The sequence below is a fragment of the Lissotriton helveticus genome, chromosome 2_2 (genome assembly GCF_964261635.1).
Source record: "Lissotriton helveticus chromosome 2_2, aLisHel1.1, whole genome shotgun sequence".
Classification (NCBI taxonomy): Eukaryota; Metazoa; Chordata; class Amphibia; order Caudata; family Salamandridae; genus Lissotriton; species Lissotriton helveticus.
This window is the reverse complement of record NC_136060.1, coordinates 141,715,994-141,742,813: the sequence shown is the minus strand read 5'-3', so window position 1 is coordinate 141,742,813 and position 26,820 is coordinate 141,715,994. Positions and strand designations below refer to the sequence as shown.

The following is a 26,820-nucleotide window of genomic DNA, read 5'->3' as shown; positions in this document are numbered from 1 at the left end:
ATATCACCAGAATAGAATCAGAGAAGAGCAAGAACACGAGAGAAGACGTATGAAAGACACGAAAATGAAAGTACTAGTTGCACAATCTGTTCCTCAAGACAGTCAGAAGAGGGGTCCGCATCAAGCCAGTCATCCTGCAGCTCCCGTTAAAGGGACATGCAATTATTGTAAACAGCCAGGTCATTTTATAAACGAGTGTGCAGTTCTGAAACACAACATAGCCACTGGTAAAACTAAAGAAAGACCACGTCCGCCTAGACAAGAACAAGTTTCACAGACTTCTCAGCCACAGAATGCACAACAGACAGTTCCAGCGCCGCAGCCTATCGCTGCAACACAGCATGTTACACAGCAAATGTACCAGTATGCACAGACAGAGTATCCAGAGTATCAAGCGTATTCATGAAACAGCCTAGAGAGGGAGGTAGGCTTGCCTCTCATCGAGATTCCTGTAGATCATGAAGGTCCCTATGTTCATAGTCAAGTACTAGGGAAAGACAGAAAGTTTCTGATTGATACAGGGGCAAGTAGGACGACTATTAGTCACGACGAGGTTCCAGGGGCTCCGCTCTCAGGCTCTAGAAATGTTTCCCTTGGATTTTCAGGAAAGCCTATTGTAAACGAGATTTCAAAGCCAGTTACTCTAGAAGTAGGTCCATTGTCCCGAACTACTGATCTATTGCTTACGAAGTCATGTCCAGAAAATTTGTTAGGCATTAAGACACTGAAAGAATTAGGTGCAGTTATTTGTTGTTCCCCAGAGGGAATACGTTTGTTTTTACGTGACTTCAAGGGTCACTATGTTTTACGTGATTTTGATCCGAGATTGTCTAATGTTCCGCAGCATCTATGGGCACAAGGTCCAACTGATGTTGGTTTTATGCAGATCACACCCCATCGTGTGACTCTCAAGCAAGGTATAGTCCTGCCACGAATTAGACAGTACAGATTGCCACCTGAGGCTGTAGCAGCCTTATCCAAAATTATTGACGAGCTCATGGCTCAAGGAGTAGTTGTAGAAACTGACTCCAATGTATGTAATTCTCCTATCATTCCAGTCATGAAACGTACTGATCCAAATGCACCCCCAGTATATCGATTAGTGATTGACCTCCGAGAACTCAATAAATGTATCATTCCCCAGTATCCAGTTGTTCCAGATATCTCATCTCTATTGACAGCCATTGATTCTGAGGCAATATTCTTTACCGTAATCGACCTCAAGAATGCATTTTTCAGTGTTCCAATTCATCCAGATAGCCAGTACCTTTTCGGTTTTTGTTTAAATGGAAGGAGCTATAAATTCACACGAGCTCCTCAAGGTTTCACAGAAAGTCCTAGCATTTACAGTCAAGCACTTAAGAGACAACTAGACAACATTCACATGCCAACTGACACTGCCCTGCTCCAATATGTCGATGATCTACTGATCACAGCCCGTTCTGAACGTGCTTGCGAGCGAGCATCACTTACAGTTCTGTGTTTCCTAGCCGAGATGGGGCACAAGGTGTCCCCTTCGAAGCTTCAATTCTGTGTCCAGCAAGTGATCTACTTAGGCCACTTACTGTCCAAGTGGGGTAGGCAGTTGACACCCGATCGCATCCAGTTAATAGCGAGTCTTCCTCAGCCCAAGACCCAGAAGGAGGTACGAGCATTTATCGGCCTTACTTCTTATTGCAGACAATGGATTCCTCAGTATGCATTTCTAGCCAAGCCACTGATACAGTTAACGACACAGGAGGCAGCCGTATCGACTGTCCTCCCTTGGACATCTGAACATACACTTAGTTTCAATGAGTTAAAGAAAGCTTTATGCCAAGCTCCCGTTCTAGCTACACCGAACTACAGTAAGCCTTTTACACTTTTTGTCACAGAACGTGATGGTACAGCATTATCTGTTCTCACACAAGATCAAGCAGGACAATACAAGCCCTGTGCTTATTTCTCGAGCATACTAGATCCATTAGCCCAGGCTCTGCCTGCGTGCCTCAAGTCAGTTGCAGCCACAGCAATAGCTATCAGACAAAGTGATTCCATAGTATTAGGACACTCCCTGACAGTACAAGTTCCACACTCCGTGGAAGTTCTTTTAAACCGAACACAGACTCAGCACTTGACAATTGCACGTTTAACAGGTTATGAATTGACACTGTTCCAGCCACACATAGAAATCAGACGCTGCAACGTTCTAAATCCTGCTACACTGTTACCGTCAGTTACTTCAAATCCTACCACACATGATTGTGTGGAAGTAGTTAATACTATGACAAAGCCAAGACAAGATCTGACAGACATTGCCTTACCAGATCCCGACCTGACACTTTATGTGGATGGTTCATGTATGAGAACAAGTACAGGAGAACTAGTAGCCGCGTATGCAGTGACTACTGACACTGAAGTTATTGAAACACACCGTATTGACACCCTGTCTGCTCAAGCAGCAGAGCTAGTCGCTCTGACCCAGGCCTGCATACATGCCAAGAACCTGAAAGTTAATATTTACACAGATTCACGCTACGCATTCGGAGTCGTACACGACTTTGGAGTGCTCTGGCAGGAGAGAGGTTTCATGACTTCTCATGGAACCAAGATTCAGCATGGTTTCCTCATTCAAGCTCTGTTGGATGCGATACATTTACCGACATCTATCGCTATCATGAAGTGCAAAGCACATACGAAAGTTACAGACATTATTTCCCAAGGTAATGATCTAGCAGATCGAACAGCCAAGCTTACAGCTCAGACTCCAGACATACCAGTTAACAAGACACCGACATCCACTCTAGAACAGACTACTTGTATGACAGTTAAGGACCCTACTCAAGATGTCATAGATATCCAGTTACATGCTACTCCTGAAGAAATCAAGGAATGGTCCGAACAAGGAGGGGTCCAGACAGATCAAGGATGGTTGACAAAGGGAAGAGCCACATGGTTTCTCCCCGACTCAATGGTTCAAGTCATTATCAATACCGCACATAGTCCAGCACACTTAGGAGAAAAAGCCATGTTAGACAGTATCCAGAACATTTGGTTTAACAAGCATTTACGAGCTGCAGCCAAGCAGAAAGTCCGTACTTGTATGATATGTTGTCAGTTCAATCCAGGTAAAAGTGTCCCGGTGGAACAAGGTGGATTCCAGCCCCCTGACCACCCTTTTGAAGTCCTCCAGATGGATTATATTCAGATGGAGCGATGTCGAGGTTTCAAGTATGTCCTTGTAGTTGTATGCGCTTTGTCCAGGTGGACAGAAGCATATCCGGTCCCAGATTACACAGCCGCGACCACTGCCAAGCAGTTGGTTCGTGAATATTTCCCCCGCTATGGACTCCCTAGGGTCGTATATTCTGATAACGGCCAGCCATTCTCATCTGAACTGATGAAGCACGTTTCCCTTTTGTTAGGGTACCAGTGGAAGTTCCATTGTGTACGCCATCCAGAAGCAGCCGGTCTCGTAGAGAGACATAATCAAACCTTGAAAATCCGCATTGCCAAAATCTGTCAAGAAAAAGGTGTAGACTGGTTAGTTGCCTTGCCAGTCGCTCTGTTCTATATGCGCATGGTCGCACACTCCAGATCAGGTCTGTCCCCTTATGAGGTCGTATTCGGCCGCCCCCCAAATATGTGGGGTACACCTAGACCCCGAAGTATTACAGATGTTTCCAGTAATATGCTGACAGATTACCTAGCTTCCTTGATGTCTGCCCTACACTCTTGTCGTTCACAGGTTGCCGCCGCATTTCCAGACAATACCGAGGTGAAACCGCATGAAATCATTCCAGGAAGCTTGGTTCTTGTCCGGAATTTTGATAGTTCAAGTCCGCTGGAGCCTCGCTGGAAGGAGCCGAAGTTAGTCCTTTTGGCCACCCGTACTGCCGTCAAGTTGGAAGGCAGGAAGGGGTGGGTGCACCTGTCACACGTCAAGAAATTTCACGGACTCCGACTACAAACTGTTTCCAAGAACTTTTCCAAGGATTGTCAAGATTTTAAAGACTGCCAAGATACTATTCTTAAGGACTGTCCCGCAAATGACATTGATTCAAAGCCTCCCCTGTTAGAGGAAACTCCGCAGCAGGAGTATAAAAAGAAGCTCCGGTCTAGTAAAATAAGTCAGCCAGTTTAATTGTCTAAGTCCTCCCCTAGGTGAAACGGTTAGACAGGTATCTGACATGTATGAAATAGACCCCCATAGTGAGAGAGTTAGTCAAAACTCAATCCGATGTATCGTTTTTCTAAGTTTTATATTGTTTCTCAGCCTGATGGTTACCTGCACGAGTTATGCATTTCATTTATGTTTTCCAATTTCTCATGTAAATAAGTCTTCTAATGCTACAGTAGAGCACACGTTTAGTGATCTGCCTCCTCACGAACTATCCTATCGTCTTGCTATGCGCAACAATACATTTATCCGTATGTTACATTATTCACACCAGACCAGCAATGCCACTAATTGTTGGGTGTGTGGTCGACTCCCCCCTTTCCAGACACCGAAGGGAGTTCTGCCACTGTTTCCTTATCCGTTTTCACATAACGGGTCATGTGGAGCATGGTCCACGCTAACGTCATCCTCAACTGATATGTCCCTTCTGAACAGTACATGTTTTCCAGACAAGCAAGGTCTTCCCCACAGAACAGGGTTAGATCTAGAAAATGAAGTTTATAATTTGGGTAATTATTCTTCGAATTTTATGGTCCTAAATGTTCAGTCTGATCCTACTCCAGACTTACCTGCAATTTCAGTACTACCAGTCAAAGGCGAATTATGTGTCAGAAATAATGGTTCCGTACATGTAGGACACAGTGATTGTACTACTCTTGTCGAGTATAGTGACAGTGGGAAATCTATTTTCAAAGCTTCACGTCATTCTTATTTTGTTTGTGGTCAGACCGCATATGTTCGTCTGCCCCTCGATTGGGAGGGAACCTGTTACATTGCCTTCCTACTGCCACCAGTTTTCCTAGCCCCATCTGATTATCATAGAAACACACATCTAGTACACATTAGACATAGAAGGGAGATCGAGTCCCCAATTGTCGATCAAACTGAAACTGCTCTAGAACAGTATACAGATTTCAATAAAGGTTTCTTCTTCTTTATAGGACCTATCCAGAATAGTAAGTTAATACGTAGATTAACCAGAACCCTTGAAGCAGTAGTAAATGAGACTGCCTCTGCTCTAGGTAACTTAACCGAAGAGCAATCTGCTATGAGATTTGTCGTGCTCCAGAATCGTCTCGTTCTTGACGTCATACTGGCCGATAGAGGAGGAGCATGTAGAGTCATCGGATCTAGTTGCTGCATTTTCATTCCTAATAACGCACCATCTGTTTATTCAGCTATAACCAGACTTCATAAAATTGCCCATCAGTTACACCAGAATCCAGGCACCTGGACATGGTCCGGTTGGTTCTGGAGTATAATTTCTGCCTGGGGATGGAAAGTATTGTCATTTCTAGGTATTGCAGTAGCGATCCTATTCAGTTGCTGCCTCTGTATACAATGTGGCCCTGCGATTTGCGGCATTTGTGCTACCTCTTGTATTCCTAGTCCCAAGTCCCGTCCTAGATCCCGTTCCAAGACAATTCGAGACGAGCAAATGATACTGTATGAAATGATAGATGGTATCATGAATATTGATGTTTCCTGATGGAAACGTAGTGACAAGGAGGGAATGTGGAAAAGTAAATTTTGCCATGTTCTGTGTCCCTACGTGTTCCCCATCTTATGTTATATGTGCATGATTAATATGCATATGTATCCCTTATGATCGATTAAAGACGCAATTACAGTTGTGTCAATCTCTAGTATGCCAGTTTCCAGTTCTCGTGAAAGCTACGAGTATTGAGCCTATGTAAAGCTACGTTGCCACGTTTCTCAGTATGCACGTTATTTCATTGTAAAGTCCCCGTTTCTAGGCCTCAAAAGGGCCCGGACTCAGATTCAGCTCCTGTCTCCTGAACCCTCGCTGAGGAGCGATACAGCCCCCACCTGTATCCCTGACCCTTCACTTACTTCCTGCCTCACAGTGCCCGGCTCGGCCTGGCTCTGCCTGCCAGTCTGCCAAGAGTATGTTATGATTCCAGCTATCAGTCCAGCCCTCCTTCTCTGCATTCCTAAGCTACTGAATCGCATCAAGGTCTAGCCTTTACGTCTCCATGTAAGAGAAATACTGAATTAATGGTCATTTAATACTCTCCAACACGCACTACATGTAGAATAATGCATGCACCAGTCTTAGAATCTGTTAGCCTTTACCCCGATAACTTTTGGATTCTATCAACATGTTCTCTAAACATCAGATACTAGATAGTGTTTAGGTACATGTCGCTCTGACTCTCCAGACTTCAGTCTCTCCTTCTAGCGCAGAAGTCATAGCCCCCAGCTTCTCCCTAGTAACACGTCATTGTCAGTTTGCGCGCACCACTAGGTTAGAGGTCCCGGCTCCTTAGGTAGCCCCCTCCATGTTTCCGCCCCATTTATGACATATTCTGTTACGTTTACATCACATGTCTATGTACACGCCTCTTGTTACACCTACTTTCACCCTTATCTCTCGCGACTGTTACAGGCCCCACCCACTGTAACGCCTATTGTATGCACTGTAATGCAATTGTTTTAACTATATATACCTGTGTATTGTTATTAAAAGCTAGCGCGCTCATTCCAGATCCTGCCCGACAGCTGTCGGGCCCCCCTGCTAGCTAGCTGCCATCCTGTTCCCGTGCAGGTTGTCCTGTTCCTGTCCTTTATGCTGTATTAAACCTGCAAAACTCCTACTACCTCGAATCTTGACTCTTATTTATTGAGCTATCTGTTATTGTTATATCCAGTCAAAAATAGAGGTATTATTTATTTATTTACCACAATGTAAACAGCAATCTTGCTTAATGGCCTCATCATAAGCATTTTTAATATTACAAAATTAGGTTCTACACTTTTTCTCTGACAACATTTCTCAATTTGTGCAAAGTATTTTCTGTTCTGGCAATTAATACAGTGCCATCTGCACATACCAGACAATGAACTCGCATAACATGAAGTCCATTGGGAAGTCATATTTTTAACTAATACATTAAATAGGGTTGGTGCTAACATACTTGACGCACACCTTTATTGACTTTTCACATATTCCCTGAATACAAACTGCAGACTGCCTTAATCTAACCTATATCATTATTGGCCAACATGACAGACTCCCAAGAGGAGACCCCGCTCAACATTTTCAAATACATCTTTCAAATCAAGAAAAGCCAAGAATAATATTCCAATTTTCAGCATTACCTATTTCATAATCAATACAAAAAAAGGAAACTCCGCTCTATGATAGTTACTCCAGATTGCAAACCCAACTGGAATGTTGAGAGAACCTGTTGCCTCATATTCTATATCTAAACACTCCGGAAACATTTTCTCACAGAACTTTCTATGACTGCCCAACAGACATAACAGCCATAAATGAAAGGATACCATGATCCTCAATGTGGTGGTTGGAGGGCACTGAATAGGAGTGATAGCGACATCAAATCTCGAAGATTGTTGACTACAGAAGGTGCCATCGCCCCCCAATTATGATGACATTGTAACCCATGACTAGAGTTGTGGAAAATTTTAATTCATTAGCCTTAGAGGTATGAACATTTTCCTAAACTAGGACATGGACTCTAATTGTATGAGCACATGAACAGATTAGGTTGGGATCGCACTAAGCCCAGATAAGCCCTTTGACCCAGTGAGGCAGCCTACAGGTAAAAACATGTTGGCGCATTAAGGAATGCTCGAATTATCTTATCAAGTACCTTTCCTAAAGTAATTTGGTTTACCCTTGAGGTAATTATAATATCTGAATCCCTATGGCTATCCAGTGTCACTTTATCGGGAACTTCTTCCAATAGGAGGTTGACTCTATCCGTGTAATATTATCTACCAGGACGGGATCAGGTTGATGAAGTATGTACAAAGGAGTGGGCAAGAACTGCTGGATTCTCTGGGACTTTGTTAGTCCCCACTTGATACAGGTCATTGAACCCGTTGTGAGATAGTGTTTAGGTAGGGAGGTCCTGCGGTGTGTACTTGATTTCCTATTATTTTTCCACTTGCGGAATATAGATAATTCAAGGAGGGCATTCAGTTTTTCTTTTAAGAATTGAATAATCTATTATTTTTACGAGTTAGGCACCAAACATGTCAGGAGAATTTCATAAAAAAATAAACCAAGGGATTATAGGCTAGTGGTATGAAGGATTTGTGTGTATGCAAATGGTTCGATTCACAAAATCAGGGCATGTAAAAAGCTTGTTTTGTAAGTAAGAAAGACATTCACTTTGAAATCTTTGTACACCAAATAGGTATTTTATGCGACTCCGAATGGTGAGTCGCAATTTGCGATTTCTTAATACAGATTTTTTATTGCAAAGTCCAAAGCATTCGCAAATTATTAGTCGTAGAATGCTCGTTTTGCATATGCCATTTACCACCAACTCAAAACAGGTGGTAACCAGGTTCAACCTAAATAAACAGCCCCAGAATGCATAAGCTTTTTCCACAATGGCTGCATTGTGTGTGAGGACGAGGTGGATGAGGATTCTGGCTGGTTTGTAGAGGAAGAGGAGGAGGAGACAGGAGCGCATATTTAGAGTCAGAGTTACTCTTCAGCAACAGACATAGGTAGGAAATATTTTACAGTTACAGGCTAAGTAGTCCAGTTAATTTAGATGTCATTGCCGACATTAAGCCACAGCTAGAGAGAACCACTCTCTGGAACAATTCTATCTCCATCCATAGGCACTGCACCTCTTAGCCTCTGGGTGTTACCAAGGTGTAATTGCTGAAGCAGGTAGGGTCTATCAAAGAACACTATCCACATTTTTTAGCTTTTCTGGATGCAATTGTGGAAAAGTAAATTTTGTCATGTTCTGTGTCCCTACGTGTCATCCATCATATGTTATGTGTGCATGATTAAATATGCATATGCATTCCCCATGTCTGATTAATGACGCAATTACAGTTGTGTCCCCCTCTAGTATGCCAGTTTCCAGTCCTCGTGAATAATACGAATATCAGGCCTATGTAAAGCTACGTTGCCACGTTTCTCAGTGTGCACGTTATTCCATTATAAAGTCCCCGTTTCTAGGCCTCAAAAGGGCCCGGACACCAGATTCAGCTCCTGTCTCCTGAAGCCTCGCTGAGGAGGGATACAGCCCCCACCTGTATCCTCGACCCTTCACTTACTTCCTGCCTCGCAGTGCCCGGCCCAGCCTGGCTCAGTCTCTGAGTCTGCCAAGAATATGTTATGATTCCAGTTATCAGTTCAGTCCTCCTTCTCTGCATTCCTAAGCTACTGAACTGCATCAATAGTTTCCGTCATTGTCTAGCCTTCACGTCTCCATGTTAGAGAAATACTGCATTTAATGGTCATTTAATATTCTTCATCACGCACTACATGTAGAATAATGCATGGTCCAGTCTCAGAATCAAGTTAGCCTTTCCCCTCCTAACTTCTAGTTCCTATCAACATGTTCCCTAAACATCAGATACTAGATAGGGTTTAGGTACATGTCGCTCCGACTCTCCAGACTTCAGTCTCTGCTCCTAGCACAGAGTTCATAGCCCCCAGCTTCTCCTAGTGATACGTCATTGCTAGTTTGCGCGCACCATCAGGTTAGAGGTCCCGGCTCCTCAGGTAGCCCCCTCCATGGTTTCCGCCCCATTCATGACATATCCTGTTACGTCTGCACCACATGTCTATGTATACGCCCAGTTACACCTACTTTTGCCCTTATCTTTCGCGACTGCTACGCGTCACACCTATTGCTCCACCCACTGCTACGCCTACTGCAATGTAATGCTATGTGTTTGCGTTATGTATATATGCTCATGTATTGTTATTAAAAGCCAGCGCGCTCATCCCAGATCCAGCCCCAGCAGCTGCTGGGCCCTGTCATCCTATTCCTATGCAGGTTGTCCTGTTCCTGTCCTTATGCTGTATTAAACCTGCAAAACTCCTACTACCTCGAATCTTGACTCTTATTTATTGAGCTATCTGTTATGATATATGTCTAGTCAAAAATAGGGTATTATTTATTTATTTACCACATAATGGCGCCCGAACAGGGACTTGCCCTTTCCCCACGCGTCGGTGAAGCCACGCCGACCCCCTGACCCTCTGCAGTCGTGACGGAACTCTTCTGCGCAGTGGCAGATATTTCTGCTCAAGTATCCCTCAGGCCCACGGAGGAGACGGAGGAGGCGGTCCAGCATCCAGACGAGACGGTGGAGGAACGCGGCGAGTCCCGACCAGAGCCCAAGCCAAGAGTCCAAGGTCCGAGGTATCCGGAGGTCCACCCGTAACTGAAGTCCGAAGTCCGAAGTTCGTCGTCCGTCGTCGTAGCAGTCCAGTCCAGTCTGAGGCTTTCCGTTCTTGCTGCCCGGTGAGTACCGTTACTGGGGTGGTATCTAGACAGGGTCAATTTAAATTGACTCTGGTCTGTGGGTTGGTGGTACACAGTCCCACAAACGAAGTGCCCACTTCGGTGGATGCGGGTCCTGACGTGTCTCTTTATGAGACCGGTAAGTTTCGTACTGTTTCAGCAGTGCATCTAGTTTCTGTTCTAGTCAGTTTCTGTTCTCGAGAAATTCTTGTGTTTCTGTTCTCAGTATTCCAGGTAGTATTCTGTTCGAACTGATTATTTTAAATGTTTTTCATGTATTTTAATGTCGTGGTATGAATGGGGAATAAGTATCGTGTTCATTGTGTATTGTATTGTGTCTAGATTACAGTTCAGTCATGCCCATATTTTCCAAGTTACGTCAGTTAAAAACTAGAAAGGGTCTGCTGGAAGCAGCAGTTCCCGTCCCGCCCAGGGACAGTCCAGGTCACTTTATGTATCAGAAACATGGCATAAGTGCCATATTGTATCTAGATTTATGGGTAGAGTATACCAAACAGTTAGAAGAAAAGTATAGATGGCCCGTATCGGGTACATGGGATGCCGAATGCATCATGCGAGTAGAAGAAGCATTATGGAAAAAGAAAGCCAGACAGTCACAGAAAGATGCCATCGAGTTATGGCGCAAAGAAGCTCATAAAAGAACTGAAAAAGAAATCAGAAAGTCAGAATTAAGTAGAGAATCCTTAGAGCGAGCCCAAGAAAAAGAATTAATCGAGATAGGTGAACAAGTCAAAGCCGAACAGTCAGACAGACAGAGGCATGCCCTTATTAAGGGTATGTATCCTCTTCTTGCCGAGGGCTTGCCAAAAGCGACCCCGGAGGCATCCAGTAATTTCCCGCCACCACTAGTTCCGACCAAGCTACGTCACAAACCGACCGCAGCTGATATTTTTATTTCGTCCTATCTGGACGACACAGTCCCTGAATATGCAGATCCTGTTCGCGCTCCGCCAGTCCCTGTAAATCAGGCACATCCTGCTCCTCCAGACACCGGGGCACCCCATGCAGTACCTGCTACGGTACCCCCGGTCCAGCCAGCATTTCAATTTCCCGCTCCACCACGAAGAATATCAGTCGACGATTCTAGTCTAGGGGCCGCAGGAGGAGGTCCTCCTCAAACCCCGCCGCCACGCAAGCGTTTATCAGCACTCGAATTACATGCTCAAGCATCACAGCGTACTCCCAAGAGTAATAAGTCTGTTGCAGAAATCAGGCAAGCCCTTGGCGAATGTGCCTATGACCCAGTCCCAGGCGAGAATAATATGGTTTTATATTCAGTACGCGTAAGGAGGGTGACCGAGTATCTAGTCACCCTACCCAATATGAAAGAAGATCTAGACAGAATATATCGTTTCATCCGTACAGGGGATGATCCAGAAAGTATTAGTGATGCCATGTCTCAAAGGAAAGCTGAGATCCAGCGTATGATATTAAAGTTTTTAATTAACTGTCTAATAAGAGAACAAGATTACCCGTCTAAAGATCCGGCCGAAATGAAAATCCTGACAAAGTGGAGTGATAATATAGCCGAGGGTAAGCACAATACCATTAGTGCCATGGAGAGTATGTACAAGAAAATCCGTAGAGAAATAATAAAGATACACGAACAACGTAAAGCAGCACAAGTAAGCGAGAAAGAAAGTAACTCTGATACTGAAGAGGTAGAGGACGAGAATCCCGCCAGAATAGCGTATGTAGGAAAATCTAGATTTCCAGATCGCCATTTACGCCTAGAACACAAGTCAATTTTCCATCATTCAGCACCAGAACAAGGTTCCCTAGAACAAGTATTCCAAGCTACCGATCACATTCTGAAATCACGAATCGGTTACAGTGAGTTAAGTACCATGCATGAACAGGAACTAGCCCGATCAGCAGTCCGATGGATTACTGATTCTACCACTTTTCCAGACGAAATAGTGGCACAAATGTTTCTGAAATTGCCCCCAGCCGAGCAGCGACTGGTGGGTATGTATATGATCCAGCACCTCATTACTCTGTATGAGGGTCAGCACTCTGATCCAGGTCCGTTACACGATATCCTGAACGAGTTACTCCAGTATAGATGGAAAGGTCTAGGTACCGACTTAATTAGTGTCATTCTAGAACAGCGCCACAAATATAGAACGTTTCTGAACCCGCATTTTGTTCATGTCTCACCCCCAGAAAGTAAACCATTTTACATGGAAAGACAGAACCCGTTACGAGAAGTGCATCCAGTTAAGACAGAGGACGGTGAAATGCAACGAGTGTTTGTTTACACCCCGATTACAAAGATGGAACTCCTCGAAATGAAGAAATTAATTCCCTGTCATGACAAAGATCCAGCAGGGTTCCATAGAGAATTAAAAGACATGCTCCGTATGGGAGAATACACTTACCCAGATATCATTAAAATGTTAAAGGTCCTGTTGCCCGCAGGGGTGTATGAAAAGCTAAAGGAAAAAGAATGGGAGGTGGGAGAGAAAAAGATCGATTGGGCAGTTCTAGAAGCTGAAGACAAGGCACGAGTACCAGGTACCGGTCTTGGGGATAAATGTAAAGAATTACCAGAATTATTAATACAAGTTTTACCCAGATTATTGACAACTAGAAAAGAAGACTGGGATGCAATCTCAGCCTGTAAACAGAAACAAGAGGAAGATATTAGTGATTTCTATTCTAGGTTTGAAAAATGTTTTAGCATCAATAGTGGCCTCAAGACAAGTAGTGAGTCATACCCTCACCTTTTTGTTACTAAATTAGTCGAGAATTCAAGCCCACAAGTTAAAAATCGAGTTTTGAAAGTCGAAAGCACCTGGCAAGCTAATACTCCGTCCCAGATGCTCCAGATGCTCCAGTACCACCAGAATAGAATCAGGGAAGAGCAAGAACACGAGAGAAAACGTATGAAAGACACGAAAATGAAAGTACTAGTTGCACAATCTGTTCCTCAAGACAGTCAGAAGAGGGGTCCGAATCAAGCCAGTCATCCTGCAGCTCCCGTTAAAGGGAACTGCAATTATTGTAAACAGCCAGGTCATTTTATAAATGAGTGTGCAGTTCTGAAACACAACATAGCTACTGGTAAGACTAAAGAAAGACCACGTCCGCCTAGACAAGAACAAGTTTCACAGACTCCTCAGTCACAGAATGCACAACAGACAGTTACAGTACCGCAGCCTATCGCTGCAACACAGCATGTTACATCACAGATGTACCAGTATGCACAGTCTGAGTATCCAGAGTACCAGCAGTATTCATGAAACAGCCTAGAGAGGGAGGTAGGCTTGCCTCTCATCGAGATACCTGTAGATCAAGAAGGTCCCTATGTTCACAGTCAAGTATTAGGGAAAGACAGAAAGTTTTTGATTGATACAGGGGCAAGTAGGACCACAATTAGTCATGCCGAAGTTCCAGGGGCTCCGCTCTCAGGCTCAAGAAATGTTTCCCTTGGATTTTCAGGAAAACCTATCGTAAATGAGATTTCAAAGCCAGTTACTCTAGAAGTAGGTCCATTGTCCCGTACTACTGATCTGTTACTTACTAAGTCATGTCCAGAAAACCTATTGGGCATTAAAACACTGAAAGAGTTAGGTGCAGTTATATGCTGTTCCCCAGAGGGAATACGATTGTTCCTACGTGACTTTAAGGGTCACTATGTATTACGAGATTTTGATTCAAGACTGTCTAATGTTCCACAGCATTTATGGGCGCAAGGTCCAACTGATGTAGGTTATATGCAAATCACACCTTATCGTGTGACTCTCAAACCAGGTGTAGTGTTACCACGAATCAGACAGTACAGATTGCCACCCGAGGCTGTAGCAGCCTTATCCAAAATTATTGACGAGCTCATCGCTCAAGGAGTGGTTGTAGAAACTGACTCCAACGTATGCAATTCTCCGATCATTCCAGTTATGAAACGTACTGATCCAAATGCACCCCCAGTATATCGATTAGTGATCGACCTACGAGAGCTTAATAAATGTATTATTCCGCAGTACCCAGTTGTCCCAGACATCTCTTCCCTATTGACAGCCATTGATTCCGAAGCCACGTTCTTCACTGTCATAGACCTCAAGAACGCATTTTTCAGTGTTCCTATTCATCCAGACAGCCAGTTCCTTTTCGGATTCTGTTTAAATGGAAGGAGCTATATGTTCACACGCGCTCCTCAAGGTTTCACAGAAAGTCCTAGTATTTACAGTCAAGCACTTAAGAGACAACTAGACAACATTCACATGCCAACTGACACTGCCCTGCTCCAGTATGTCGATGATCTACTGATCACAGCCCGTTCTGAACGTGCTTGCGAGCAAGCATCCCTTACAGTCTTGTATTTCCTAGCCGAGATGGGGCACAAGGTGTCCCCTTCTAAACTTCAATTCTGTGTCCAGCAAGTGGTCTACTTAGGACACTTACTGTCCAAGTGGGGTAGGCAGTTGACACCAGACCGTATCCAGTTAATAGCGAGTCTTCCTCAGCCCAAGACCCAGAAGGAGGTACGTGCCTTTATCGGCCTTACTTCTTATTGTAGACAATGGATTCCCCAGTATGCATTTCTAGCCAAACCACTGATACAGTTAACGACACAGGAGGCAGCCGTATCGACTGTTCTCCCTTGGACATCTGAACATGCACTTAGTTTCAACGAGTTAAAGAAAGCTTTATGCCAAGCTCCAGTTCTAGCGACACCGAACTACAGTAAGCCTTTTACACTTTTCGTTACTGAACGTGAAGGTACAGCATTATCTGTTCTCACACAAGATCAAGCAGGACAATACAAGCCCTGTGCTTATTTTTCTAGCACACTAGATCCAGTCGCCCAGGCTTTGCCTGCGTGCCTCAAGTCAGTTGCAGCCACAGCACTAGCTATCAGACAAAGTGATTCCATAGTCTTAGGACATACCTTGACAGTACAAGTTCCACATTCTGTGGAAGTTCTTCTGAACCGAACACAAACTCAGCACTTGACAATTGCACGTTTAACAGGTTATGAATTGACACTGTTCCAGCCACACATAGAAATCAGACGCTGCAACATTTTAAATCCTGCTACACTGTTATCATCAGTTACTTCGAATCCTGACCCACATGACTGTGTGGAAGTAGTTAACATTACGACAAAGCCAAGACAAGATCTGACAGATACTCCGTTACCAGACCCCGACCTGACACTTTATGTGGATGGTTCATGTATGAGAACTAGTACAGGAGAACTAGTAGCCGCGTATGCAGTGACTACTGATACCGAAGTTATTGAAACACACCGTATTGACACTCTGTCCGCTCAAGCAGCAGAGCTAGTTGCTCTGACACAAGCCTGCATACACGCCAAGAACTTGAAAGTTAATGTTTACACAGATTCACGCTACGCATTTGGAGTCGTACACGACTTCGGAGTGCTCTGGCAGGAGAGAGGTTTCATGACTTCTCATGGAACCAAGATTCAGCATGGTCTCCTTATTCAAGCTCTGTTAGATGCCATACACTTACCGACATCTATCGCTATCATGAAATGCAAAGCACATACGAAAGTCACTGACATTATTTCCCAGGGTAACGATCTAGCAGATCGCACAGCCAAGCTTACAGCACAGACTCCAGACATTCAAGTTAATCAGACACATACTCCAGATCCGACTACATGCATGACAGTAAAGGACCCTACTCAAGATGTCATACATATCCAGTTACATGCTACTCCCGAAGAAATCAAGAAATGGTCCGAACAAGGAGGGGTCCAGACAGATCAGGGATGGGTAACGAAGGGTAAAGCCACATGGTTTCTCCCCGACTCTATGGTTCAAGTCATTATTAATACCGCACATAGTCCAGCACATTTAGGGGAAAAAGCCATGTTAGACAGTATCCAGAACATTTGGTTCAACAAGCACTTACGAGCTGCAGCTAAGCAGAAAGTCCGTACCTGTATGATATGTTGTCAGTTTAATCCAGGTAAAAGTGTCCCGGTGGAACAAGGTGGATTCCAGCCTCCTGACCACCCTTTTGAAGTCCTCCAGATGGATTATATTCAGATGGAGCGATGTCGAGGTTTCAAGTATGTCCTTGTAGTTGTATGCGCTTTGTCCAGGTGGACAGAAGCATATCCAGTCCCAGATTACACAGCCGCGACCACTGCCAAGCAGTTGGTTCGTGAGTTCTTCCCCCGTTATGGACTCCCTAGAGTCGTATATTCTGATAACGGCCAGCCATTCTCATCTGAACTCATGAAGCATGTTTCCCTTTTGTTAGGGTACCAGTGGAAGTTCCATTGTGTACGCCATCCTGAAGCAGCCGGTCTCGTTGAGAGACATAACCAGACTCTGAAAGTCCGAGTCGCCAAAATATGTAAAGAAAAAGGTGTGGACTGGCTAGTAGCCCTGCCAGTCGCTTTATTTTATATGCGCATGGTCGCACATTCCAGATCAGGTCTATCCCCGTATGAGGTCGTTTTCGGCCGCCCCCCTAATATGTGGGGTACTCCTAGACCCCGAAGTATTACCGATGTTTCAAGTAATATGCTGACAGATTACCTAGCTTCCTTGATGTCTGCCCTCAACTCATGTCGTTCACAGGTTGCTGCCGCATTTCCAGACAATACCGAGGTGGCACCGCATGAAATCGTTCCAGGATCCATGGTGATGGTCCGCAACTTTGACAGATCAAGTCCGCTGGAGCCTCGATGGAAAGAGCCCCGACAGGTCCTCCTCACTACCCGTACAGCCGTGAAGTTGGAAGGACGCAAAGGCTGGGTACACCTTTCTCATGTCAAACTTTTTAATGGACTGAAACCCGTCTTAAAGAACATTTCCCAGGATTCAAAGGATTGCCAGAATATTGTTCTCAAGGACTGTCCCGCAAAAGACATTGCTACAACCCCTCCCCTGTTAGAGAAAACTCCGCAGCAGGAGTATAAACAGAAATTAAGGTCTAGTAAAATGAGTCAGTCAGTTTGATTGTCTAAGTCCTCCCCTAGGTGAAACGGTTAGACTGTTTCTGACATGTATAAAATAGACCCCCATAGTGAGAGAGTTAGTCAAAACTCAATCCGATGTATCGTTTTTCTATGTTTCATATTGTTTTCCAGCCTTATGATTTCCTGCACCAGTTATGCATTTTACCTATGTTTCCCAGTTCTTCATGTAAATAAGTCTGCTAATGCTACAGTAGAGCACACGTTTAGTGATCTGCCCCCTCATGAACTGTCCTACCGCCTCGCTATGCGAAATAACTCATTTATCCGCATGTTACATTACTCACACCAGACCAGCAATGCCACTAATTGTTGGGTGTGTGGTCGACTCCCCCCTTTCCAGACACCGAAGGGAGTTCTGCCACTCTTTCCTTATCCATTCTCACATAATGGTTCGTGTGGAGCATGGTCCACGTTAACGTCATCCTCAACAGATATGTCTTTTCTTAACAGTACATGTTTCCCAGACAAGCAAGGTCTCCCCCACAGAACAGGTTTAGATCTAGAAAATGAAGTGTATAATTTAGGTAATTATTCGTCGAATTTTATGGTCCTGAATGTTCAGTCTGATACTACTCCAGACTTACCTGCTATTTCAGTACTACCAGTCAAAGGCGAATTATGTGTCCGAAATAAGGGTTCCGTACATGTAGGACATAGTGATTGTACTACTATTGTCAAGTATAGTGACAGTGGGAAATCTATTTTCAAAGCTTCACGTCATTCTTATTTTATTTGTGGTCAAACCGCATATGTTCGTCTGCCCCTCGATTGGGAGGGAACCTGTTACATTGCCTTCCTACTGCCACCAGTTTTCCTAGCCCCATCTGATTATCATAGAAATACACATCTAGTACACATTAGACATAGAAGGGAGTCCCCAATTGTCGATTATACTGAAACTACTCTAGAACAGTATACAGATTTCAACAGAGGTTTCTTTTTCTTTATAGGACCTATCCAGAATAGTAAACTAATCCGTAGGTTAACCAGAACCCTTGAAGCTGTAGTAAATGAGACTGCCTCTGCTCTAGGTAACTTAACTGAAGAGCAATCTGCTATGAGATTTGTCGTTTTGCAAAATCGTCTCGTCCTTGACGTCATACTGGCCGATAGGGGCGGGGCCTGTAGAGTCATCGGATCTAGTTGCTGCATTTTCATTCCAAATAACGCGCCGTCTGTTTATTCAGCTATAACCAGACTCCATAAAATTGCCCATCTGATACACCAAGATCCAGGCACCTGGACATGGTCCGGTTGGTTCTGGAATATAATTTCCGCATGGGGATGGAAAATATTGTCCTTTCTAGGTATTGCAGTAGCGATCATATTCAGCTGCTGCCTCTGTATACAATGTGGCCCTGCGATTTGCGGCATTTGTGCTACCTCTTGTATTCCTAGTCCCAAGCCCAGTTCTAAATCCCGTTCCAGGATAATTCGAGACGAGCAAATGATACTGTATGAAATGATAGATGGTATCATGAATATTGATGTTTCCTGATGGAAACGTAGTGACAAGGAGGGAATGTGGAAAAGTAAATTTTGTCATGTTCTGTGTCCCTACGTGTCATCCATCATATGTTATGTGTGCATGATTAAATATGCATATGCATTCCCCATGTCTGATTAATGACGCAATTACAGTTGTATCCCCCTCTAGTATGCCAGTTTCCAGTCCTCGTGAATAATACGAATATCAGGCCTATGTAAAGCTACGTTGCCACGTTTCTCAGTGTGCACGTTATTCCATTATAAAGTCCCCGTTTCTAGGCCTCAAAAGGGCCCGGACACCAGATTCAGCTCCTGTCTCCTGAAGCCTCGCTGAGGAGGGATACAGCCCCCACCTGTATCCTCGACCCTTCACTTACTTCCTGCCTCGCAGTGCCCGGCCCAGCCTGGCTCAGTCTCTGAGTCTGCCAAGAATATGTTATGATTCCAGTTATCAGTTCAGTCCTCCTTCTCTGCATTCCTAAGCTACTGAACTGCATCAATAGTTTCCGTCATTGTCTAGCCTTCACGTCTCCATGTTAGAGAAATACTGCATTTAATGGTCATTTAATATTCTTCATCACGCACTACATGTAGAATAATGCATGGTCCAGTCTCAGAATCAAGTTAGCCTTTCCCCTCCTAACTTCTAGTTCCTATCAACATGTTCCCTAAACATCAGATACTAGATAGGGTTTAGGTACATGTCGCTCCGACTCTCCAGACTTCAGTCTCTGCTCCTAGCACAGAGTTCATAGCCCCCAGCTTCTCCTAGTGATACGTCATTGCTAGTTTGCGCGCACCATCAGGTTAGAGGTCCCGGCTCCTCAGGTAGCCCCCTCCATGGTTTCCGCCCCATTCATGACATATCCTGTTACGTCTGCACCACATGTCTATGTATACGCCCAGTTACACCTACTTTTGCCCTTATCTTTCGCGACTGCTACGCGTCACACCTATTGCTCCACCCACTGCTACGCCTACTGCAATGTAATGCTATGTGTTTGCGTTATGTATATATGCTCATGTATTGTTATTAAAAGCCAGCGCGCTCATCCCAGATCCAGCCCCAGCAGCTGCTGGGCCCTGTCATCCTATTCCTATGCAGGTTGTCCTGTTCCTGTCCTTATGCTGTATTAAACCTGCAAAACTCCTACTACCTCGAATCTTGACTCTTATTTATTGAGCTATCTGTTATGATATATGTCTAGTCAAAAATAGGGTATTATTTATTTATTTACCACACAATGGTAAAAAGAATAATTGTTTATATGAGTTTTCCTACAACTGCTTAGGAAATATAATGAATGTTAAAGATGTATAAAATAGCTGGATTCCCATATGTTATTGTATGCATAGTATAGATGGTACTCGTGTTTCTATGTTCCCACGATTGATATATGATGCACATGTCTCCCAGTTTGGTTGTTTTCTTGTTATGCATTGTTTGTATTGGAAGAGGCAGCGTTTATGCTTTGCACTCCTTGATTCTTAAACCATATATTAACCCTGCAATAAAAAAGTGAACGCCAGTACAATGCTGGCCATAAATCTACAAGATCAGTGCCTGAAAGATTGGGGTGCTCAAAAGTTGCTACTGTCATCTTGAAAAAAGAAGTGGCGCTCTCCAGTATACACCTGATACAAGTTGCAAGATAGTTGCATCAAGTGCTATTTTGCACAAGATACGACTTGAAGAGGAGTACCAGATGATGAGGATCAGCAACAACCAATTACAGAACACCCTGGGTCTACACAAGAAAGTGAAAGAGAAGTGAGTCAGCCAAACAGAGCAAAAACTAGGGTGCCAGTGTTCCGAGTGGGAGCGAAAATATCCTTCTGCCAAGACCCATCAATCACCCAATGTCATTCATCATCTGGGTTTTGGTACAATCCTTATCAAGGAAAACCGATCTTGATAATTGATCGGAAAAAACCTTGACACATAGAAAGACTACGGGATGACTGGTCACCCTACATAGTCCTTGCTGGCGTCCAGAGACTCACTTAAGAAGGTGAGAGGATCAGAAGGGTATAGGCAAAAGGAAGTGAAGTGTGCAGCGCAACGAAAATAAGAAAGTGGTGTTCTAAAAATGGCTAAGGAGTACTTATAACAACTTTATTCCTCAAGTCCCCTTGTCATCATTAAAAAAGCAGAATGCTGACGCTCGAGACTTTCAAGACGTCAACCAGAATGAAAGGTCAACATGTTTCTGCCCTCACTAAGATCTAACTGTATTGGGACATTCTTCAGGACCAGGCTATAGATATATACAGCTGCTGCTACAAAAGTGAAAAATTATAATTGTGCGAAATTTATAGTGTAGAAAATACTCCACCGGTCATGTCCACCTCGAATGCTTTATGGATACATTAACCTGAACCTGTAATAGACAAATATTATGTGTATGTCAGAACAATGCTCCTTCACTGCACTCACTCCTAATCACAGCATATTAGCGTCACAGAACGCTTATATATTTCTCCTTATATGGTGACATTACAAATGTTTTATCACTTACCCATAACAATTGGGTGTCGCCCTCATCTCAACCTGGCTCATTACTCAGGGAAGGAGGCCCCGCTCTATAACAAGGACAAAACAACCCGTCAATGATGTACATACACCACGACTACATAAGTCTTGTATTTACTTCAACTCGCCCCTGGCTAGGGCCAACAGTTAGCACAGCACCTCTAGTCTAATCCTAGGAGAGTGCCCATCCTGTAAAAGAATGGGACTCCCATTCGTCAGGGGGTATCTGGTAACGTCCTCTTCAAGATGAGGGACATTTCCCAAAACCCCCTCTCTTCCTCTTAGTATCTCATAGTCCTGGTCTGTGTAAGGTATCCCGTTACTGAGCTAGGCTAAAAAAAGTCCAAAACAACATGAATCACAGAGCAGAGTATTCCCCCACCTAGATTACTAACACGTCCCCGTTATCAAAGAGTCTACGTTTGCGAGCATTCTCCCTACGTCGTGACTCACCTATCCGTCGGTACCCCGGGCCGTCAGGAGTAATGACCGGAGGTACCGACGTTCTTTTCTTGAATGTTTTTATATCGTATACCAGGCTTGCCCAGCCTCGCTGGGTCCTTAATCACATGGCAGACCGCGGCGATGCCTGCAGTCATTACACCATCACCGCGCATGCGCGTGGCAATATACACTACATCGCGCATGCTCAGTTTGAAGGCAGCTTCTATATTTGTACACGTCATCTACCTAGTCCAATCGTTATGTAGGCACAAATGACATTTTCACCGCGCATGTGTGCAGTCATTACAACATCACCGCGCATGCGCGTGACAATATACACTGCATCGCGCATGCTCCGTTTGAAGGCAGCTCATATATTTTTATAATACGTCATCTACCTAGTACAAGTGTTACATAAGCACAAATGACATTTTCACCGCGCATGTGTGCAGAAAGTATACTCATAGCGAGACAGAGATCCATACCTCGATCCGAGCATGCCCGGAAGCGAGGCAGTGATCACTCAGCCCCTCGTTTCTCTATTAATGAAAATGTTGTTCTAACATATGTCTGTTTACGAACTGCATACATCAATTGGTTCTCTAACTCCTGGAGAATGTTATTTGATTCATATCTGTTTGTCATGGTTTACCTGGTAGCTCCATATATTCTTTTGGTTATAGAAACTTTATTTTACGCCATATGCCCTGTAATGGTGATTGGAAAGAGTACCCTCCAAATCACTTATTGACACAAGAACAAGCGGTGGTTGGGTCATAAACCCATACAGTCTCGCTACATTGTCGTACCCAGGGTGGTACTATGTATAGGTATCACCCCAATCTGTCTTGTTCTAGTACTCTGTGCATATGTGTAATACTGAATATGTATATGGTGATTCAGTGTAGTGCCAACCACAGAATCTCTTCGTTGAGCCCATCTACATCTGTACGTAATCGGAACACCCAGCGCTGTTCACGTTGCAAGAGAAATTTCTGAATATCTCTAATGTGAGTAGGGATATAAGGTTTTTCTAAGATCACCCAATAAAGTTCCGTATCAGAGTGTCCCACCTCTATATAGTGATTAGTTAGTTTGGTTGCACTTTTTTTACACCGTATTGTGCTACGGTGTTCGGAAATTCTAACCTTGATCTTTCTAGATGTCATCCCTACATACCTCTTGTTACAGGGACATGTGAAGAGGTAGATGACCCTCTCAGTGTTACAATTAGTGTGTTTATTTAGGGTCCAAGGTCTGGTGGTACCTATATCTAATCTCTGTAGTGTGACTAGTCAGTGGGCATACTGAACAGTTGCCACATGGGAAGTATTGTATTTTGCAGTGTCGGAACAATTCCGCCTCACCCTCAAAAACTCACATCGAGGAATATTTACCCTCAGAATGGGTCTTTAAGTACTGAACTGTATAGGAAGCCATTGGCGAGAAACTCACTCCTGCATTTTCAGAGTTATCACCCCCAGGCACTTCGTGAAAACCTGCCTTTTGGACAGTTTTTGAGGGTGAGGCGGAATTGTTCCGACACTGCAAAATACAAGGAACATGCAGAAGCACTCTCTGGACAACTGCGGGAACGACAGTACCCAAAAAAGACAATCAAAGCCTCACTGAAAAGAGCGTCCAATAACAACAGAGATGCGCTACTGGAGCCCAAATCAACATCTCTTGACGAGCCGGATACACAGAGGATGACGTGTGTGACCACCTTCTCAGGTCACTCAAATGCCCTGAAAAAAAGTATCCTCAAACATTGGAAGATTTTGGAGATTGGAGGAAAGACACTACCCCCTCCTCTTTTTGCATTTAAGAGAAGCATGAATGTCAAAAGACCGGCTGGTACATACCAGACCACGAGAGCCGAAACCTGACCAGGAAGACCCGGGACTATGGGGCTTACCACCTGTGAAGGGTCACTTCCCATGTGGCAACTGTTCAGTATGCCCACTGACTAGTCACACTACAGAGATAGATATAGGTACCACCAGACCTTGGACCCTAAATAAACACACTAATTGTAACACTGAGAGGGTCATCTACCTCATCACATGTCCCTGTAACGAGAGGTATGTAGGGATGACATCTAGAAAGATCAAGGTTAGAATTTCCGAACACCGTAGCACAATACGGTGTAAAAAAAGTGCAACCAAACTAACTAACCACTATATAGAGGTGGGACACTCTGATACGGAACTTTATTGGGTGATCTTAGAAAAACCTTATATCCCTACTCACATTAGAGATATTCAGAAATTTCTCTTGCAACGTGAACAGCGCTGGGTGTTCCGATTACGTACAGATGTAGATGGGCTCAACGAAGAGATTCTGTGGTTGGCACTACACTGAATCACCATATACATATTCAGTATTACACATATGCACAGAGTATTAGAACAAGACAGATTGGGGTGATACCTATACATAGTACCACCCTGGGTACGACAATGTAGCGAGACTGTATGGGTTTATGACCCAACCACCGCTTGTTCTTGTGTCAATAAGTGATTTGGAGGGTACTCTTTCCAATCACCAGTACAGGGCATATGGCGTAAAATAAAGTTTCTATAACCAAAAGAATATATGGAGCTACCAGGTAAACCATGACAAACAGATATGAATCAAATAACATTCTCCAGGAGTTAGAGAACCAATTGATGTATGCAGTTCGTAAACAGACATATGTTAGAACAACATTTTCATTAATAGAGAAACGAGGGGCTGAGTGATCACTGCCTCGCTTCCGGGCATGCTCGGATCGAGGTATGGATCTCTGTCTCGCTATGAGTATACTTTCTGCACACATGCGCGGTGAAAATGTCATTTGTGCTTATGTAACACTTGTACTAGGTAGATGACGTATTATAAAAATATATGAGCTGCCTTCAAACGGAGCATGGGCGATGCAGTGTATATTGTCACGCGCATGCGCGGTGATGTTGTAATGACTGCACACATGCGCGGTGAAAATGTCATTTGTGCCTACATAACGATTGGACTAGGTAGATGACGTGTACAAATATAGAAGCTGCCTTCAAACTGAGCGTGCGCGATGTAGTGTATATTGCCACGCGCATGCGCGGTGATGGTGTAATGACTGCAGGCATCGCCGCGGTCTGCCATGTGATTAAGGACGCAGCGAGGCTGGGCAAGCCTGCTATACGATATAAAAACATTCAAGAAAAGAACGTCGGTACCTCCGGTCATTACTCCTGACGGCCCGGGGTACCGACGGATAGGTGAGTCACGACGTAGGGAGAATGCTCGCAAACGTAGACTCTTTGATAACGGGGACGTGTTAGTAATCTAGGTGGGGGAATACTCTGCTCTGTGATTCATGTTGTTTTGGACTTTTTTTAGCCTATCTTAGTAACGGGATACCTTACACAGACAAGGACTATGAGATACTAAGAGGAAGAGAGGGGGTTTTGGGAAATGTCCCTCATCTTGAAGAGGACGTTACCAGATACCCCCTGACGAATGTGAGTCCCATTCTTTTACAGGATGGGCACTCTCCTAGGATTAGACTAGAGGTGCTGTGCTAACTGTTGGCCCTAGCCAGGGGCGAGTTGAAGTAAATACAAGACTTATGTAGTCGTGGTGTATGTACATCATTGACGGGTTGTTTTGTCCTTGTTATAGAGCGGGGCCTCCTTCCCTGAGTAATGAGCCAGGTTGAGGTGAGAGCGACACCCAATTGTTATGGGTAAGTGATAAAACATTTGTAATGTCACCATATAAGGAGAAATATATAAGCGTTCTGTGACGCTAACATGCTGTGATTGGGAGTGAGTGCAGTGAAGGAGCATTGTTCTGACATGCACATAATATTTGTCTATTACAGGTTCCGGTTAATGTATCCATAAAGCATTCGAGGTGGACATGACCGGTGGAGTATTTTCTACACTATAAATTTCGCACAATTATAATTTTTCACTTTTGTAGCAGCAGCTGTATATATCTATAGCCTGGTCCTGAAGAATGCCCCGATACAGTTAGATCTTAGTGAGGGCAGAAACATGTTGACCTTTCATTCTGGTTGACGTCTTGAAAGTCTCGAGCGTCAGCATTCTGCTTTTTAAATGATGACAAGGGGACTTGAGGAATACAGTTGTTATAAGTACTCCTTAGCCATTTTTAGAACACCACTTTCTTATTTTCGTTGAGCTGCACACTTCACTTCCTTTTGCCTATACCCTTCTGATCCTCTCACCTTCTTAAGTGAGTCTCTGGACGCCAGCAAGGACTATGTAGGGTGACAAGTCATCCCGTAGTCTTTCTATGTGTCAAGGTTTTTTCCGATCAATTATCAAGATCGGTTTTCCTTGATAAGGATTGTACCAAAACCCAGATGATGAATGACATTGGGTGATTGATGGGTCTTGGCAGAAGGATATTTTCGCTCCCACTCGGAACACTGGCACCCTAGTTTTTGCTCCGTTTGGCTGACTCACTTCTCTTTCACTTTCTTGTGTAGACCCAGGGTGTTCTGTAGTTGATTATATGTGAATAGGGGATATTCACCCTGCAGGTCTTTAAAATCATCCCTAAGACCCCCCAGTAGATGTTTGTTGCGATTGATCAGCAACAACCACCACTACATCACACTCACAATAGCTCAAGAGCAGGAGAAGGGAGAGTGCGATGTGCAGACATTACTATGTATTATATTTTATGTAAACTACAAATAAAAATAAATAATGAAACTCAAGACAACAGTTTTGCTTTGACCCTAAATCCGTTTTACTTTTAATTTAGGTGTAGCTATATTCGAAACTGTGTTTGTTTTTGTCACAATAGATGTTTTACAAACAAGTACATATTGCTGTTAAATCATTTTTAACAAAGGTATACAAAGTTACAAGTAAAAGGTTACAAATGTTGTAAAGGCTTCTTTTTATCTCTCACCACACTTCTTTTTGTGGAAAAA

The 26,820-nt window shown here is 43.9% G+C and overlaps 1 protein-coding gene across 1 annotated transcript in view; it reads right to left on the bottom strand.

Annotated features, from left to right (window-relative positions):
* NFXL1 (nuclear transcription factor, X-box binding like 1) overlaps positions 1-26,820 on the bottom strand; it is a 624,964-nt gene that overhangs the window by 325,962 nt on the left and 272,182 nt on the right. The window lies entirely within an intron of this gene.